The sequence below is a fragment of the Schistocerca piceifrons genome, chromosome 6, assembly GCF_021461385.2.
Source record: "Schistocerca piceifrons isolate TAMUIC-IGC-003096 chromosome 6, iqSchPice1.1, whole genome shotgun sequence".
Lineage (NCBI taxonomy): Eukaryota > Metazoa > Arthropoda > Insecta > Orthoptera > Acrididae > Schistocerca > Schistocerca piceifrons.
In genome coordinates, this window is record NC_060143.1 from 282,296,186 (window position 1) to 282,316,219 (window position 20,034).

General features: G+C 42.7%; 1 long non-coding RNA gene and 1 pseudogene across 1 annotated transcript in view; both read right to left on the reverse strand.

Moving 5' to 3' along the window:
* The window catches only part of LOC124803032, a 1,832,333-nt gene that overhangs the window by 697,360 nt on the left and 1,114,939 nt on the right, over positions 1-20,034 (reverse strand). The gene's annotated exons all lie outside the window — the stretch shown is intronic.
* Positions 8,557-8,674, reverse strand: LOC124803594 (annotated as a pseudogene).

A 20,034-nucleotide genomic window follows, 5' to 3' on the forward strand; every position in this document is an offset into this window, starting at 1 on the left:
GGAGGTACTTGTCGAGATCGGAAGCATCCTCAATGCATTTCTCAAACAACAACTGCACGACTCCGCCATCGATAATTATCCTGCTGTAAATTACCGTAGCAGAGCAGTTTTTGCCAAAACGCAGACACAACACACACAAACACACACACACACACACACACACACACACACACACACACACACACACATATGTGTGTGGCAATGGAAACCACAGTGAAAACCAGAAAAGATTTATTTGGTACGCCTTCCACCTACTTCTCTACATAGTCGTCGCTCCAATTTCGAGTTTAGTTGTAGTGTTGTATCAGCTTTCCAATATCCTCGTCATGGAAAATAGCCGCTAGTGCTTTCGGCCAGTTATCTGCACTGGTCTCCAGCTCGTTGTCTGTGGAAAAATTTTGTCTTCTTAGCCAGCGGTTCTTGTGAGCAGTGATGAGACTCAGGGGGATCCAATTACGGACTGAATTGTGGGTGATCAAACATTCTCATTGGAAACGCTGCAGGAGCGTCTTCATTGCCCCCGCAGTGTTTGGTCGAGAATTGGCGTGAAGAAGGAACAGCTCGACAGTTGTGTATTGTGGGCTGCATGCCACAGGCGAAATCTCTAACCAGGCCCTCATACTTGGCGGGAGACGCTATTCGTTACGCATCTTTACTTGCTCACTGTTCACTCAAAACTGAAAATAGCGAGGAGACACGATCGACGGTCATACTAGAGACACTGCCCGGACAACTCTGTGTGTGTGTAGCTGATGATGGCTCACCCTCCAACGAGAAATGGGAGACAGTCTTCCGCTCCGAAATATTTGGCCTTTGGTGATAGAAGAATCAGACATCACTCATAAACCCCGACTGTTAGAAACACGGTAAGAAGATGAGAAAGCAACCTTCTCCCAAACAGACTGGTTTGATGCTGCCAGAGACAATTTCCCCTTCTGTGCCATTCACACTAGAGCAGCCCATACTCAATAATTTGTTGGCTGTATTCTGATCTCCGTCTCTTCCTGCAGTTTTTACTTACTGCCGTTCCCTCTAGTATCGTGGAAGTAATTCCCATTTGTTCGAAAATTATGTCCTATTGTCCTGTCTCCTCTTCTCCTCAATGCTCGCCATACGTTTCTTTCCTCAAAGATTCTGCAGATAATCCCCTTACTTCTTATTAGTCCACATAATTTTCAGATTATATAACGCCAAAGTTTGAACTTTCTTCTTTTCCAGGTTTCTTAAAGTGTGCGATTCACATCCAACAATAGCGTGCTCCAAACATAAATTCTCAAAAATTTCTTCCAGAAATTAAGGTCGATGTTTGTTACAAACAGATTTCTTCGGATCAGCAACGCCTTCTTTGCGTGCACTAGTCTGTTTTGTATGTCCGCCGTGTTTTCTACATCATTTGTTATTTTCCTTCCAAGGTAGCAGAGTTTTCACTTCATCTGAATTACTGTCACAAGTTCCCATGTTACCTTAGCTGCTAAATCATTTTGCTACTCCTCAATCCAAGCAATCTACATTGTGTGTACATTAGATTATCCCCTCCAGTAAATCTTCTTCACTTTCCCTGTGGATAGCACTATCATCAGGAAATCTCATTATTGATATCCCTTTCCCCCAAATTTTTAATTCTGTCGTGAAACTTTCTTATGTAACTATCACTACTTCTTCGATGGCAGAGATTGAACACCGGGGGAGAATTGCAGCTCCCTGTCTTACACCCTTTGCAGTATGAGCACTTCGCTCTTATCTTCCATTCATTCTTGGTTTTTTGTACGTATTGTACATTACTCTTCTTCCCCTGTAGCTTATAACTATTTTGCTGAAACTATCTTGCAGCATTTTACATTGTCAAACACTTTTCCTAGACTGATACGTAGTATGAACATCTGTTGATTTTTCTTGAGTCTTGTTTCCATAATCAAGAGCAAAATACGAATTGCCTCTCCTAATGGCAAGCTCATGGGCATCTAACAGCTCCTGAAGTTTCTTTTCCACTCTTCTGTATACTGTACTTGAGTTGTTAAAGTCATTGTAAAAAAAAAAAACTTTTGTACTTACCCAGCGTTGCTATCTTCGGGATTGTGAGAATGACGTTTTTCCGAGAGCCTGGTAATGCAAGGGACAGTCAAATGAACGCGGGACAGATTGAAAAAAGGTAAGTAAATTGTGTATTTCGAAAGTAATTGCCACAACACATAATAAGTGAGGGAAGATAGTCAGTTCCGTCGTGGAGAAATGTTAGCATCTGCACACGAAATCATGATAGCATCCAGGCGCGCCACCTCTTAGTCTGAATCAAATCGACGGCCACGAGCGTCTTTCTTCAGGGCTCCAAAATATGGAAATCTCATGGGGGAGAGATGGAGAATGTATGGAGGATACAGAAGGATTTCCCAGAGAATCTTCTGCAGGATGGTAACAAACTTGGTAACATTAGGTCGGGTGATGGTTTCCATCATTGAGAAAGATCCCATCACTGAACTGTTAACAGTATCTCTGCTCTACCTTCATATTCATGATCAATCTTATTTCTGTTACACTATTTTCTGCTACTCTTGATATTACCTTATATCAATCTGACTAGAAATCCTTTTCTTCCCTCCATTTCACCTTACTGACCTACACTATATCTATACTGAAACTTTACATTCATCTTTTCGGATTCTCTGGTTTTGGGATTGCCTTCAGATTTACGACATTCTACCTTCCAATTCAAAAAAGTTATCCTTTCTATGATTACTCAATCTTTTTCTCGTTGTTACCGTCCCCTTGGCAGTCTCCTCCCTGAATGTGGAGATAATGCAGCACCTTTTGCCAATAAAGAGAATAACAACACGCTTTTTCAATATCAAACAAAATGTTTCTGAATACACATAATGAAACAACAAGTTTACTCTTACTAGCCACTCTTTATTTCCACAATGCGTTTCGACGAGACAGTGTTGGGGATAACGACATGCAGACTCGCCGGTGTTCGAATCGCATTGGTGCCAAACTACTTTTTTCAGTTATAGCATCAAATTATATCCAATTTATACGCCGGCAATGCGGTATCTTGTACCTTTCTTTCTATCGCTGGTAACTTTACTTAAACATTAAGACACAACATGAACTTCCTACAGAAGCGAACGATCATGTCGTTTCGTCCATCATACAAATAAAGTCAACAGAAAATAATAGTGGATACCGTAGCGTATTATGTATCCAGTGAAGTACAAAAACATAATAGGTAGGCTACACTACACTGAGGTAACAAAACACATGGGGCAGGGATAGTGTCACGTACACAAGATATAGAAAGGCACTGTCCTGCCGGAGCCATCATTTTCACTTAGGTGTTCCACGCGAAAAAAATTTCGAAGTGATTATGGTCGCACGAAGGAAATTAAGACTTTGAAGTCGGCGTGGTAGTTGAAGCTAGACGCATTGGACATTCCATTTGGGAAATCGTTACGGAATTCAATATTCCGAGATCCACAGCGTCGAGAGTGTGCCGAGAATGCCAAACTTCAGGCAGTACCTCTCACGACGGACAACGCAATGACCGACGAATTTCATTTAATGTCCGAGAGTCAATGCTAACAGACAAGCAACACTGACTCAAATTACCGCAAATATCAATGTGGGACATACGACGGACGTTTCCTTTAGGACATTGTGGCGAATTCTGCCGTTAATGGACTATGGCAGCAGATGACTGACAATGGTTACTCGTCTAAGACCACGACATCGCTTGCAGCGCATCCCTGGTCTGGTGACCATATCGATTGGACCATAAACGACAGGAAAACCGTGGCGTCGTCGTGTGGCGCTGATTTCACGAGGCCACGAACCCAATTTACAAACAGGCCGCTTTACAAGTGGGTGGTGGCTCCATAATGTTGTGGGATGTGTTCACATGGAATGAACTTGGTCGTTTGGTCCAACTCAACTTATTATTGACTGGAAATGGTTATTATGTTCGGCTACGTGGACGCCGTTGGCAGCCATTCATGAACTTCATATTCCCAAACAAGATGGAATTTTTATGGATGACAATGCGCCATGTTACCGGACCACAATTGTTCGCAATTCGTTTAAAGAATATTCCGGGCAATTCGAGCGAAGGCTTTGGCCACACACATCGCTAGACATGAATTTCATAAAACAATTATGGGAAATAATTGAGAAATCCGCTCGTAAAAAGAAATCCTGCACCGGCAACAGCTTCGCAGTTATGGACTCAAAATTTCTTCAGAGGACTTGCATCGACTTGCTGAGTCCATGTCACGTCGAGGTGCTAGACTAGGCCGGCGAAGGGAGGTCCGACAGGATATTAGGACGCATCCCATGACTTTTGCCACGTCAGCGTTGATTGTTCGCTACGCTACACACAATAATCCCATTCTGTACGTTTGTAGAATAGACTCATCTTCACAGAGGCGGTACGTACACGTTCTAGTAACATTCATTTTAGAGAAGACATTCAAATCAATGCCTTACACTTGCAAACAATGCGCCACTTCCTGGATCAAACTTCGCTGGATCCTACGCAACACGCCTGCATCCATCATTGCCAAAGCGGCATGCACGCGAACTGTTAGGTTGTATACATCCATGGGTAGAGAATTTTAAATTTGTTCCTTTAAGTGTCCCCACAAATAAAAATCTGGTGGATTAAGGTCCAAGGAACATGCAGGTCACAACATTGGACCTCCATGGCCATTCCATTTCCCTGGAAATCCTTCATTTAGCTAGTCACGCACATTCTCTCCAAAGTCTGGCGGTGCACAATCATGCTGAAACCATAGCTCTGAACATCATGTGGAACTTATTCTAATGCACCAGGCAATGTATTGCAAAGAGACGTATAAAATAGGGGCAAATTGAACTTGTCTGTCAATAGGTAAAAGCCCGAAACCACTCCTCTCACGAATTCAGTCCACAGGTTTATAGCAAAGCGTGCTTGAAAGTCACGTTCACGTGTGACATACGGGTTGTGTTCCGACCAATAATGGTAGTTGTGGAGAAAAAAATGCCTTCACAGGTGAAGATAGGGTTCGTCAGTGCATATGATGTTATTTATAAAATGTTCGTTATCTTCCACATGATACAAACACAATTCACCAAACTGTATTAGTCGGTTGTGGTCTTCTGTTCGGTGGTGTTGACTTAACGTTTATTGATGTGGATGCAGTTTTTCTTCGTGCAACACTTCAACAACCAGTCTTTGAGGTATCTGGAACTGCCTTGCAATATCACGGGTACTTCGCCGAGGGACGGTTTCAAGACTCTCGTCTTCTGATTGTCGAGTACTTTCAGTCCTTGTGGGACCTCTTCTCATTACGTGTTGACGAAGATTATAGGTTTCTGAAAGGCGTTGCTCCAGCCGACGAGTAACATTCTTACCAGGATGGCGCTCTTGATGGTACCGTGCAGCATACACACGAGCAGTTTCGTTGTTGGATCCAAGCAGCACCAAAAGCATATCGACGTGTTCACAGTTTCGTGTACTCCATCTGGATGCTGCCATACCTGAATTTGATTGTGCACTAAGCACTTAATAGCCAGAAAAATGCAGTTTAATGGATCCCTGTGTCATGTGACAGGCTACCGTCATGTGGCAATACGATGTGATGCTTATGAACGACGAGCACTATCGAAAAATAATAAAGGAACATGTCGAAGAATCGGACCCCAGCAGTCCACTCAGTGAGCTACGACAGCTGGTATGGTACTGCGGGGTGCTACACGTCCCTATGTACATTCCGATGTGCTGCAAGATGTGGTACTGTTGTCAAGTCATCGTTTTCATACATGTGCTTCCAAAATGAACCCCATCGGATTTTGCCAGATAAACTTTTGCCTTGAATGTGGATAAGGAATCACGTACTGACCTGTAAATGCGGCGTTTTTCCTTTACCGTGTATGTACTCTCAAGCCTATATATGGTGCAAACTGTTATGTGTGGGTGTGCCTGTTGGGTTTTAAAATGAACTGTTAACTGGTCTGACTAACACAATACATAAATGCCATATTTATCCATGTAAAGCCACCTGATGATGGCTCGTGGCATTGAGCTAATGGGCCAGCTGCAACACAGTACACAGTTCATGATACCTGTTCTTTGCCATGCCGCATGCACATGCAGCATTGCCAGAGGCTCGTTTTCTAAACCTCATTTCTATTAAGCCTACTTATAGGATTAGATTTAGCTGGATACACCTTTGTCTTGATTTGGGCTGAGGAATCGAATGCTAACCGCCAAGTGTGGTATTTCATCCTCACCCTGCATATATCTTTTTTATATTATTAAGCGTATATCTGTCTGCAGAAATTATTTTAAGTCATAATCATTGTGCTGCTAGAACCTTTACCTAGTTATAATACGTATTACATGAATCATTACAACCCACTGCTCTGCAATAACCATATGATTGCACTCCTTCGGTCATTCCTTTCACTCTGTCTCCAAATTTCAAGCTTCACGTCTCGCCCACCCTGCACTCACGTACACACACACACACACACACACACACACACACACACACACACACACTCACACCCACAAACCAATGTAACATTGTAGTAACAAGTAAATTGTTTATATGCATGGTGATTCACCTGGCCCTTCCACTGGGTTTTGTGCAACTCTCAACGCCTACAAATAACACCCGCAAGATTTTCATATTCTCCCGCTTGAAATGCACGAACCTAGTCTTACAGAAAAGGGAACAGGATTTGTTAGTAAGAAATTTAATGTATTTAAATTTTGTACTGGAATACGCCTTCTCTAGATACCACAGTTTTGGAATTGTTCAAGGTAAGCGAACAAAAGTAATCTTCAAATGCTTTTTCCTTGAATAACACGTCTGCGACGATTGTCTGGTTGAAGGCATATGCGACACTCATCGGTGAAGAGAACGTGACGCCAATCCTGAGCGGTCCATTCGGGATGTTGTTGGGCCAATCTGTACCGTGCTGCATGGTGTCGTGGTTGCAAAGATAGACCTCGCCATGGACGTCGGGAAGAAAGTTGCGCATCATGCAGTGTACTGCGCACAGTTTGAATCGTAACACGACATCCTGTGGCCGCACGAAAAGTATTATTCAACATGGTGGCGTTGCTGTCAGGGTTCCTCCGAGACATAATCCGTAGGTAGCGGTCATCCACTGCAGTAGTAGCCCTTGGGCGGCCTGAGCGAGGCTTGTCATCGACAGTTCCTGTTCACTCCGAGACGCCTGGACACTTCCCTTGTTGAGAGCCCTTCCTGGCACAAAGTAACAATTCGGGTGCTATCGAACGGCGGTACTGACTGTCTAGGCATGGCTGAACTACAGACAACACGAGCCGTGTACCTCCTTTCTGGTGGATTGACTGGAACTGATCGGCTGTCGGACCACCTGCGTCTAATAGGTGCTGCTCGTGCATGGTTGTTTACATCTTTGTGCGGGTTTAGTGACATCTCTGAACAGTCAAAGGGACTGTGTCTGTGATACAATGTCCACAGTCAACGTCTATCTTCACGAGTTTGGGAACTGGGGTGAGGCAAAACTTTCTTTGATGTGTGTATCAATACTTTCTCCTAAATAATTCTTGTTCTGCTGTAGGTTCTTTGCACTCCGAAATAGTACTTTTGTGTTGCTGTATGTTGCAATTATTAGTTTCTAGACGCCACGTTTATTATCTCAGTGTTTACGAAGTGTGCTGATTTATGCGATTTCTCACGACAGAGAAAGGAAGCTGTAACCACGGGAGAAATGTAACTTATCTATTTTATTTTCACATTTACATAGTCGTTAACCCTTTTGTCAAACACCTCCACAAAACAGTGAGCCATGCCACAAGTTACTGCAAGGCCAAAACACAACACATATATGGTATATTAATCCATATACAACAGTCTGATAATTGAGATTTGACCTTTCAAAACGCAGAGTGCAAATAACTGAACTAACTGGTCAGCCTCATGAGGGTACAGAAATAATTCATTAACAAGTGAAAATTTGTTTCAGACCGGCACTCGAACCCGGATTTCCCGTTTATCGCAAGCGGTCTCCTCAACTGCTTCAGTTATCCGAGCACGTTTTCCATCCAACGCTTGGTACAAGTCTTCGCACAGTACTTCCGTAGTAACCTGTCCACTTTCCACTCGATAACGATAATGGTCATAGTGGAGCCTAAGAAATTTTCGGACATTAAGTAACTTTAACGTACTAAATTCCATTTTCACAGCGTACTAATGTCTTTGGTCATTGTGGATTATTCTTCCTGTCGGAGATCGTTTCCGACACCAAGGACAAAATACAGTCCCGTTCTGCTCTTCTTTATATCTGCAATCTTTAACAAATCCGTTGGTACAACGAGGGTGACTCCTTATACCAGAGGTCTTCTGCCCCCACTATTAATAATTTAAAGAAGCACTCCGTCGTCAGGCCACAAGTGGCCCATCGGGACCATCCGACCGGCCGTGTCATCTTCACTAAGGATGCGGATAGGATGGTTTTCTGTGAGCAGAGGCGCTACTATTCGGTCGAGTAGCTTCTCAATTGGCATCACAAGGCTGAGTGCACCCCGAAAAATGGCAACAGCGTATGGCGGCCCGGACGGTCACCCACCCAAGTGCCGGCCACACCCAACAGCGCTTAACTTCGGTGATCTGACTGGAACCGGTGTATCCACTGCGGCAAGGCCGTTGCCCACTACTAATAATAATTTTCAATAAAAAATATATGCAGTTTCTGGGTTGGAACCTGAGACGAGTTGAGTACTGGTGAAAAAATAAATCTCGAGACCACCCGACAACAAAGTCTAAAGACTCGGTGCACAAACCTGAAGTGAGGAATGATCTCACCCATCTGAATAGGATCCGTCCAGGAATTTGCCTTAAGTGATTTAGAGAAATGGATTTGAACACCGTACTTTCAATTGCTAGTCCATCGCCTTACCTCTGCACCATGTTACTCGGTTCACCGTTCACTTCAATGGGATAGTCACAAACTCTCATCTAGGATTCAATTCAGTTACCATATTGAGACCTCGATATTCCCTCTAACAGTCTTTAGGTACGGTTAATTAATCCACGTTTCAACGTCAGTCTTTATAGAACGCAAAGTGTTCAGGTATGTACTGTTGGCTCCCGATACCAGTCCCCCCCACTCCCCTCCCTGCAGGCAGAAATATTACAAGAAATACCAATTTCCCCGCATTATTCTACAAGGATGAGTCAAATGAAAACCTTAAATTTATAATAACAAATCGAAATTTTGCGCCGTTATCCTGTAATTTCGTAAGCGTGCTACAAACAGCGTGCAGAATGGCCTGTAAGTGGCAGCATAGTGCAGATGCACACATACCGGCGCAGTATCAGTATAAAGATGGCCGCTCCACTTGCGACTTGCACCAGGGAAGAACAGCGTTCTGTTATTCGGTTTTTGCGTAGTGAAGGTGTGAAACCTATTGAAAGTCATCGACGAATGAAGGTTCAGAACGGTGATGCATCTCTGTCACAGCAGAAAGTCTACGAATGGAGTAGGAAGTTCGCAAATGGTGTGACTTCAGTGGAAGATGCTCCTTGTCCATGTCAGGAACAACGGGTTGTGACTCCACAGAACATCACGGCAGTTGAAGCCATAGTGAAGGAAAACCGCCGAGTTACACTGAATGACACTGCAGCATGGTTACAAATTATTCATGGGTCAGCACACCACATTGTGCATGATGTGCTCCAGTTTCACAAAGTGTGTGCAAGATGGGTGCCACAACAGCTGACTCCAGAAAAGAGAGAATAACGTGTTGATGCTTGTGCAGAACTTCTTCGGCGCTTTGAATGAGAAGGTGATGGCTTCCTTGCACGAATTGTTACTGGGGACGAAACCTGGGTTCACTTCCACCAACCGGAAACGAAGAGAGCGCGCAAGGAATGGCGCCATTCCTCATCACCAAAACGAAAGAAGTTTCGAACAGAACCATCGGCGGGGAGGGTTATGCTGACTCTCCTTTGGGACGAAAAAGGCGTCATTTTGGAGCATTACATGCCTAGAGGGACCACTGTCACCAGTGGATCATGCACAGATCTCCTAAAAAATCATCTGCGGCATGCAGTCAAATCAAAGCGACGTGGATTGCTGCCAGCAGGTGTCCTTCTGCATGATGACAATGCAAGGCCCCACACTGCTCGTACATCAGTTGCAACAGTCACAGTCCTGCATTTGGAGTGTCTACCTCATCCACCACACTCACCTGACCTTGCCCCAAGTGAGTTCCATATGTCTGGAGCATTTAAAGACGCAATGGGAGGAAAGAAGTTCCGTTCTGATGAAGAGATACGCCACGCGGTTCATGAACGGTTGCACGGATTACCAGAAGAATTTTTTTCTAAAGGAATTTATGCACTTTGTAAGCGCTGGAGGACTTCCATTGAGCGTGGGGGAGATTATGTTGAAAAGTGATACAGCTTTGTACCACTTCTGCACAATAAATAATATTGAAAAAATATTTAAGGTTTTCATTTGACTCACCGTCGTATTTTTGCTGCGGAAGCGAAAGCTATACGAGAGACTTTCATAATTGAGTCTTTAGAGGTTTCGCAATATAACTATCTTATCAGGCTAGTAAAATTTACTGCAATCCATAGAAATTCTAAGTGGTACGGTAATGCTCCTTTCCGAGGAGCACTACAGAAAAAAGTTGTATTCGAAAATCCATTCTATGATCTTCAGTTCAGTTCAGTTAGAAGCCGACGAGGACTGAGGAGAAAACTGACATTTTTCGGTTTGTCACAAACTGCCATTCATATAGTAATTAAAATTCTAAATTATTTCGATAATTTCAAGTGATCAGAGACCTTATAACTACCCTGGCAACAATGCGTACCAACTACGGTCCACCTCCTTCCCACTTACACTGGCTAAGCGCAAAATACTGCAACACTGTCGTCTGACAACATGTTGCTTTTATTCATTATTCAAATACATCATATTTCTCGCCACCCTTATGGGTAAGAAACCCTATTTTTCAACATAATCTCCATTCAATTTGGCGGCATTAGGCCACCTTACAGGGGAGCCTCTTTGCATGCAGGGTACCACTCCTTTCAAAAGCTGCTACATGATCGTGAAAAAAACAGTGACGGAGTAAATTTCCTTTACTTTACGTCTACGGTCGTAAATCTTTTTGTCATCAGACCGAAACCGGTAGTCTGATGACAAAACTTTTTTTGCAATAGACATAAAGTAAAGGAAAGTTATTCTACCACTCTACTGCTCGGCTTCGGAGCCAACATGTTTCCGCCTCAATAACCTCCCCATCGTTCACGTACTGCTTCCCGTACAGTGCGTCCTTTATTGGGCCAAACAGATGGAGGTCGGAAGGAGCTGTAGCAGGGATGAGGAAGAACAGCCCAATGAAGTTACGTGAGCTCCTCTCGGGTGCGCAGACTCATGTGAGGCCTTGAGTTCTCATGGAGGAGGACAAGTTCGTTTGCATTTTTGTGGCGACGAACACGCTGCAGTCGTTTCTTCACTTTTCTGAGCGTAGAACGATACACACTTGATCGTTGCATCATGAGGGATATCAAACAGAATGACGCCTACAGAGTCCCAGAAGACGGTCGCCATAGCTTTACCGGCTGACGGAGCTGCTCTCAACTTTTCCTTCGGAGGGAAGGTGGTCTCACGGCACTCCACGAAACGCCATTTTGTTTCCGGTTCGGAGTGATTAACCCATGTTCCACTGCCTTTGACGATGTTCGACAAAAATTGTCACGATCAACCTCGTAAGGCTCAGGCAGCTCTGCACATATGGTCCTTCGTTGCTCTTTATGGCCTTCTATTAAGAGGCAAGGAAGTCAGCGGGCACACACCTTTGAGTACCCCAACTGGTGGACAAATGGGTCAGAACAACTGACAATGAACAGCGAGGTGTCTGACTGTGATCCTTCGATCACCTCGAATGAGAGTGTCGGCACGTTCAAGCATTCCAGAAGTCACAGCTGCGTGCTGCATGTCGGCACGCGGAAGATCGGACACGTTTGCGCGATATTGTTGCGATTATCACAGACTCCGCGTCCAACGACTCACCATGCTTTTGTTCAGTGGCTGATCTCCGTTAATATTCTGCAAGCGGCTACAAATATCTGGCATGCTCTCATTTACCGCCAAAAGGAATCACATCTATGCTTAGAACACACCTCCCTTATAGACGGCATTTTGAATAATACGTACAGGACCGTCACGTACGAAACCCTATGGGCTGCAGCAGAAACATTCCACGACGTCCGACAACACACACCCATGTCCGGGGGAGGACTCGAACCTGTGACGGGGGGAGCCGCCCCGACCGTGACAAGGCACCCCACATCGCGCGGCTACCCAGCGCGGCGAAGAATTTGACAGAGCACTGAAAAAGACATGTCAAACAAGGCGCCGGGAGTAGACAACGTTCCGTTAGACCTACTGATAGCCTTAGGAAAGCCAGCCGTAACAAAGCTCCTCCATTTGGTGAGCAAGATGTATGAGACAGGCGAAATGCCCTCAGACTCCAAGAAGAATATAATAATTCCAATTCCAAAGAAAGCAGGTGTTAAAATGTGTGAAAAGTACCGAACTATTAGTTTAATAAGTCACGATGGCAAAATACTAACACGAATTCTTTACAGAAAAATTGAAATACTGGTTGAAGCCGACCTCGGGGATGATCAGATTCCATTCTGTAGAAACGTAGGAACACGCAAGGTAATACTGACCCTACAGCTTATCTTAGAAGATAGGTGAAAGAAAGCCAAACCTACGTTTCTATTATTTGTGGACTTAGAGAAAGCTTTTGACAATGTTGAGTGGAATACTGTATTTAAAATTCTGAAAGTGGCAGGGATAAAATACAGGAAGCGAAGGGCTATTTACAATTTGTACAGAAACCAGATGGGAGTTATAAGAGTCGAGGGGCACGAAAGGGAATCTGTGATCGAGAGGGAAATGAGACAGGGTTATAGTCTATCCTTGATATTATGCAATCTGTATATTGTGTAAGCTGTAAAGGAAACAAAATAAAAATTTGGAGCAGGAATCAAAATCCGTGGAGAAGAAATAAACTTTGAGGTTTGCTGACGACATTGTAATTCTGTCAGAGACATCAAAGGACTTGGAAGAGCAGTTGAACGGAATGGGCGGTGTCTTGAAAGGAGGATATAAGATGAACATCAACAAAAAGAGGATATTAGAGAATGTCGTCGAATTAAATCAGGTGATACTGAAGGGATTAGATTAGGAAATGAGACACTTATAAAGTAGCACATGCGTTTTGCTATGTGGGAAGCAAATTAACTGACGATGGTCGATATGGAGGGGATTTAAAATGTAGACTAGCAATGGCAAGGAAAGCGTTTCTGTAGAAGAGAAGTTTCTTAACATTAAGTATTGATTTAAGTGTAAGGAAGTCCTTTCTGAAAGTACTTGTATGGAGTGGAGCTATGTATGAAAATGAAGCATGGGCGATAAATAGTTTAGAAGAGAATAGAAGCTTTCGAAACGTGATGCTACAAAAGAATTCTGAAGATTAGGTGAGTAGCTAACGTACCTAATGAGGAGGTACTTAATAGAATTGGGGAGAAGAGGAATTTGTGGTACAACTTCACTAGAAGAATGGATCTGTTAGTAGTACACGTTCTGAGGCATCAAGGGATCAGTTTTGGTTACTGATAACTTGATACCAGTGTCTGAGTTTAATTTGTACAGCACTGAAGATGATCACTAAGTGATCGAAAATTGATTCTGCTATCAATAAAACATCAATATTACTGCTGACCTTCCTTTTAATTTAACATATATGGTCGTTGTGCACACAGCACTCCATGGAGTCGCCAATCAATATTCTCTTGTACATTACTTTATCGTGTGTAGGTTGTAGCGACATACAGTTTTGGGCGTAGTCCAGTCAAAGGTTAGATTCTAAAGTAACAGTCTGGTAGTGAGATGACGAAATGAACAAATGAGTCGTTTTCATAAAAACTTTAATTTTTTATAATGATACTGCATTTCACCAACTGAATTTCGATGAGTAGTTCACGTCCGTCTTTTGGATGAACTTATAGGTCAATAAAAGTTCAGCACATCTGATGTTGCCCTTTTTATACCACACAGAAAAAGGTGGCGAGGTAATTTGCATTGTAATTAATGTCTTCACAAGAGGTACCATAGCTGTGCATATAGATTAAAGTCGTTGTTTCCATATTGGCTATCCATTCCTTTATCTAAGCAAATTTTTTCATTGCATGCACACATTTGGGAAATTTCGGCGCAACAGCCTCGTTCTATAGTGGTCTATATGAATATTATAGGTGCAAACGGAAGGGGTGAGCCAAGAACAATGAAGCACGCATATAATCCCAATGAATGTAGATCAGGAAACAAATGGTCTCCCCGGCACGGCGTATGTACATGTACAGACACGTTACAATAGTGTTAATGTCTAATTTGGACGATTTTCCTTATGAAGGATGGATATCTGGCAAATTCGTGACGTTACCACAAAACACTTTCATGTGGCTGTTTGGGAATACATAGACGAATATTCCATGATAAGTTCGTCGTTTGTGGTTCGACACGGCGGTAGTCTCTAAGCCTTCAACCTGTTGGAATTTATCCATGGATATTTAAAAGGTTTTTTGTATTCCAGCTCTGGTCATAGCGTCGAAGAACTACAGAAACGTCTTCTAGGTGGTTGTCAATGTATTTGGAACATACCTAAGATTTGTGAACTATACGGACATCGATGAGGTGACGTCCTGAAGCCTGCTTTCAAATGAACGATGACCATATGAACCACGTGTAATGTGTTTGTCCTCAAGAGGATATTTTTAATTCGGATCCTTCGTTTCAAGGCATAACGTGATAAGTCATAACACGTCGCATCTGGCAAACCACTTGTTTCGGGACGCATGTTTATTAGGATTATTTGCTTGTTTCATTGTCCTGTACTAGCTCCTTTCGTATTTACTTACAATAGTCCACAACCTGTTGAATCAGTGAAAGCGTATAAGCATATTTAACATAGTGGATCTCAATACCCACTATGGCTGGTGAATGACCGAAGTCACGTTTATCTGAATATATGTTGGACTCATTTTCGGGAGAAGTACGGCAGGAATCGTCACCTAACCATATTTCCACTGTTTTTTTAATTTTTTTATCACTTGAAGTCCGTGCCAGCATTTCCTTCACTATCTTCAGATTGTGTGCACGACTCGCGACCCACCCACACAGTTTTACCTCTGCTAATGGAGAGTCTTGAGTCATGCCTGAATACGCAGTCCGTAAGAGTATTACTATCGAAAGGTTGGGTTCCGTGCTCGAGTCCCTGTAACTCACACAGTTTTAATCCACTAGGAAGTTTCAAAAGAGTTCCCACTCCATTGTAGAGTGAAAGATTCGTTCTGAACTCTAAGTCATTGTTGGCACTCGAGGGTAGTACTCGTTCGTTTACCGCTAAAGACACCACTAGCTCTTGAAAGCCTTATCCAAAGCGAGAGAACGTTTGAAGTCTTACCGCGAGGCGCTGTATCATTTGTAAGCACTTATTTTGAAAAAAGTCGTGTTTGTTGTATCTAACACTAGGAAAATGATGTGCGATTTCAATTTCGAATTAAAAAGTGACTATTAATCTTGATTACCATTTGACGAGGTTATTACTGTTCTTGGGCAAAAATAAAAATTTTTTGAAAAAAATTACGGTCAAATGATTCAGGAAATAATTTGTCAAAAAGTAAGAAATAAAAATTAATTAGAGAAACATTTGACGCATGTCATTTGTAGTACGTGATTTCGAGCGGCATTCAAAGGCGAATGACTTGTTTGTGATCTACTTCATTTCTTACTTTTAGACAAATCATTTCACAAAACGTTTCACTAATTTTTCTTTTTTTTCAAAACATCTTTTTCGTAATTTTTTTAAAAATATCGTTACCTCATTGTAGCCTCATTTGTTTTCCTAGCGTCCCCTGTTCTCGAAATGTCCTGAATTTAGCACCAGACTCGAAAGAAACCATTTTGAAAATTCAGTATCACACCAATGTAGTACTCTATGCGCTAAACAACTAGAACTGGAGGAGACGAACTTTTTTGATGTTTTATTTACTTAACCTACAGAAGCTGTTTTTTAAATCAGTTTATCTTAAAACCACTAATTATATTTTTATATATTACCATAGTTACATTAAGGTAACTAAATACACATAACATTAGTCACTTTGATACCCCATATTTCCATTTCGCCTCTCTTCGTTTGGCTACGAAAATTCGGGCAGAAACCCACTGTGTAATATAGGGTGTCTTGCTTTCCTTCCGCTCAAATGTTTTACCATAAAAGACCCACATATACACGGTTCAGTCACGTAAAAGTGATCACGACATCAACCATTAATAAGCACTCACAGACGGCACGCGGCAGCACCAGCAGTGACGGGGGTATGTAAAGTATGTCCGGGATGGTGGGAGGGGAGAGAGAGAGAGAGAGAGAGAGAATGGGGAAAAGGAGCGATTAATCTGACGTCCAAAAGGGCATGATCATAAGTTTTCCGGCCACGGTGGAAGCATTTCTGAAACGGTTAAGTTTGTAAACTATTTTCCTGTCACTGCGATGAAAATAAAATATAGACCCAACGCACATGGCAATATGGTCCAAGTAGGAATTGGAGACGACGTCCACCCTTTCCTCGGCACGTTGACATCTACCAGCAGGACAATGCAGCGTGTCACACACTTCGCAGTGCACGTGCGAGTTTCTAAGGGCACTAGGATGAGTCTACAATACTCCCCTGGTCACCAGTCTCCCCAGATTTAAACGCAATCCAAAATCTGTTCAACCATTTCGATTCGGCTGTTCGCGTCGCAGATCCTCAACCGAGAAACCTGGCGCAGCTGCCAACGGGGCTGGGCTCTACATGGCTGCACATCTCTGTTGGTATCCTCCAGAACCTCACTGACTTTTCTTCATCTACGTCTCGCCTTGCAAAAGGTGGTTACTCAGGCCTTTGACAGGGGGGCACATTTCTGTGACTGGGCAATGTATTTCTGTTGTAGCTAACACGCTGGAAAAGTTAAGAAACTGTGCTGAATGTTGAGCCTCGAGATTCATCTACGTCAAAATTTACATGAGTACTACGTAATTCCCCAGGTTCAAGTCGCAGTCCAACACACAGTTTTAATCTGCCAGGAAGTTTCATACCCAGACCCCTCTGCTGACGAGAGGAACATTCACTTCCTCCTCACCATCCCCGAATCAGAATTTGTGCTCCATCTCCAATGGCAATGTCGTCAACGGGACGTTAACCCCAGTGTTTCTTCATCTTTTCGTTCGATCCAGATGAGTGCAGTGTCCAATGTGGCACCAGAAGTCTACGCTAAACTCACGCAGTTCCAGTAAATTACGGGTCTGCACTTTCCGGGCGCTGTACTGGCGACCGATATGGTCCCAGATGTGTTGCTTCGGATTCAGAGCGGGCAGATTTAGTGGTCGACACACCAACGTTATTTTACTATCACACTTCTCCAACCATTGTAACACGATTCTGGCCTTGTGATAGGGACAGTTATCCTGCTGAAAGATGCCTTCACCACGAGGGAAGGCATCAACCACGGAGGCTTGCACTTGGTTCCCCATGATGTTCACAGTCCACATCTGTTATGGTGCCTTCCATTACTACCGCGTATCCCATGAAATCCCAAGTCAATGCCCCTCACAGTATTAAAACAACACTCACAGCCCTGCATCCGTTGTGTTTTTGGCACTTGCTCGCTTGGATAAGGGCTTTCCGGGCATGATTATCGACGAGATGTAATCAAAAACATTATCTTCCGACCCGGAAACACGTTTTCATTTATGCACAGTCTCGATGATCCAGTGCTCACGACGATCGTAACTGACGATGTAGCTGTAGAGGCCGTCTGCTGTTGGACAATGTGCGCCTGCACCTCTTGTGATGAGGCATGGACGTCCAACATCTTGTCGCCAATCTTGCTTCAACCACCTTCCATAGATGATCAGGAGAGTAGCGAGCGGACAGCTGACCAGTCGCGCCGAGATACTCGTTACCAGGCGCCGGACCTCCACAATCTTTCCTTTGTCAAAGCTGCTTGTGTGAGAAGGTTTCCCCTTTCTTGTCACCCGCATCGTCCATACAGTGGTTTCCCATTCGTGTTTGTTTCACTCACATATTTTCCTTTCCGCATGACGTGCCCGGAACGCGATAGAGTGTGTTCAAAATTTTCTGATTCTTAAATGCATATTGGAAACATAGGAGCGCTTGTATGCAGCTTGAAAGTATTACAGTTCGCTGATGTCTGCCAAAAGAGCGAGTACGTAATCCTACGCTACCGTGACAATGACACATCTGTAAGGCGACTGCAGCATGAATTCAGAATTCTGTGGTGACGCTCAAGATCCTGCTAAACAGTTCAGTGCCCAAATTTGTCATGGATATCAAAGCATGAAAGATGCATGTCATTAACAGTAGAGAAGAGAGCGCAAAATATTCAGATCCGACATTGAAACAACGCTTCTGCAAGAGACTGAATTTCTAGCTTTCTAATAAAGTGAAGAAATAGAACGTAAACTCAGCTTTTGAGTAACGAAGAGTTGTTACTTTGGTCAGCGATATGGAATCTGACTGCTGATCTTCTCTGAATCGCGTGCACAAAATGGTAATAGTAAGGGGGCACACAACTTATGTTTTACTATCTAGTAGCGAAGAGACCCTCCTTTTTGCTGTCCTGTCCCTTTTCTCTCTGCTTTCGATTTCCTACAGCTTTCTGAAGTTTGATATTCCTTTTTGGTTAAATGTTCGAGAGGCGCGAAAATACGACTCTCTATAAATCACACATCTGCTTTTTATCCGAATTTTCATAGTCGAACGAAGAGTATGTAATGTACAAATGTCGTATCAAACTTGACAGGCTGAGGTCTAGCTTCGTAAAGAAAAAAAAAATGCTTGAAAGTCATAGGAATATTCAAGGAAATAATTGATTCTAGGAGGAACTGAAGTACTTAACGAACATCTGCTGCTAGCTGTGTAAATGAAGTGTAAAGAAATATCTAGTCACGGTATAAATGGAAAATTCTTTTCTTTCTCTTGATCTATGTACTCTTGATAGTAACTGAATACCGTCCGATATTGATATTGATACAGTGCTTTCTAAAAAAAACTTAAAAATAAAAAACATGAAAGAAAACGGTCAAATGTTTTGTGAAATGACTTCGCTAAAAGCAAAAAATGAAACAGAAAAATTTGATCCATCTTTGAATGAAGATGCAGACTAAGAAAGTTCAGTTTTTATTGTAGAATCTTGGAATTTTAAAGAGTAGTTGCTGGAGGATATTTGTCTGGTGTGATTTCACTGATTGCTATACTCACGTCACTAACGTATGAAAGTTACATCTGCTGTTCATGGTGTCGAACAGCATTCAGAGGTTAGTAATATGTTTTTCTAATATCTTTTATTTATTACTTTTAGGCAAATCATTTCACAAAACATTTCATTCTTTTTTAAATTTATTTTTTAATTTCTTGTATCTGCCCTTTTGTCTATCTTTAAATTTTTTGAAATGTTTTACATGCAATCCATTTTTTGACTGTAAATGGAAGTTTATAATATGGGGCAATTACAGACGAGTTATTTTGTTTCCATTATTTTATAAGGTAATGGATAAAAAAAAACTGATATAACTCAGATGCTACAATTCTTTTGGAGACTCACTGTTTAGAGTCGGTAAAAGAGCGTCCATAAAAAAAAAACTACTTTGTCTATCTCGGCTGAAGGACTTTCAGGAAAATAATTACTTAAGAGACAGTGATACAGTGAGTTTAGGTCGAGAAATTCGACGTGTACAAAATTCGTACACCAGTTATTGTGGGATTCTGTGAACCCCAGTTTTACTTTCTTCTTCCAGGTTGGTATATTATGGAGCCCTGAGGCGAACTGCAAACAAGAAATGTAAAACGGAAGACCGTAAGCGAACCTCTATAAATACGAATGTACATATTTGTGCATGTTTGCCTGTTTCTCTGC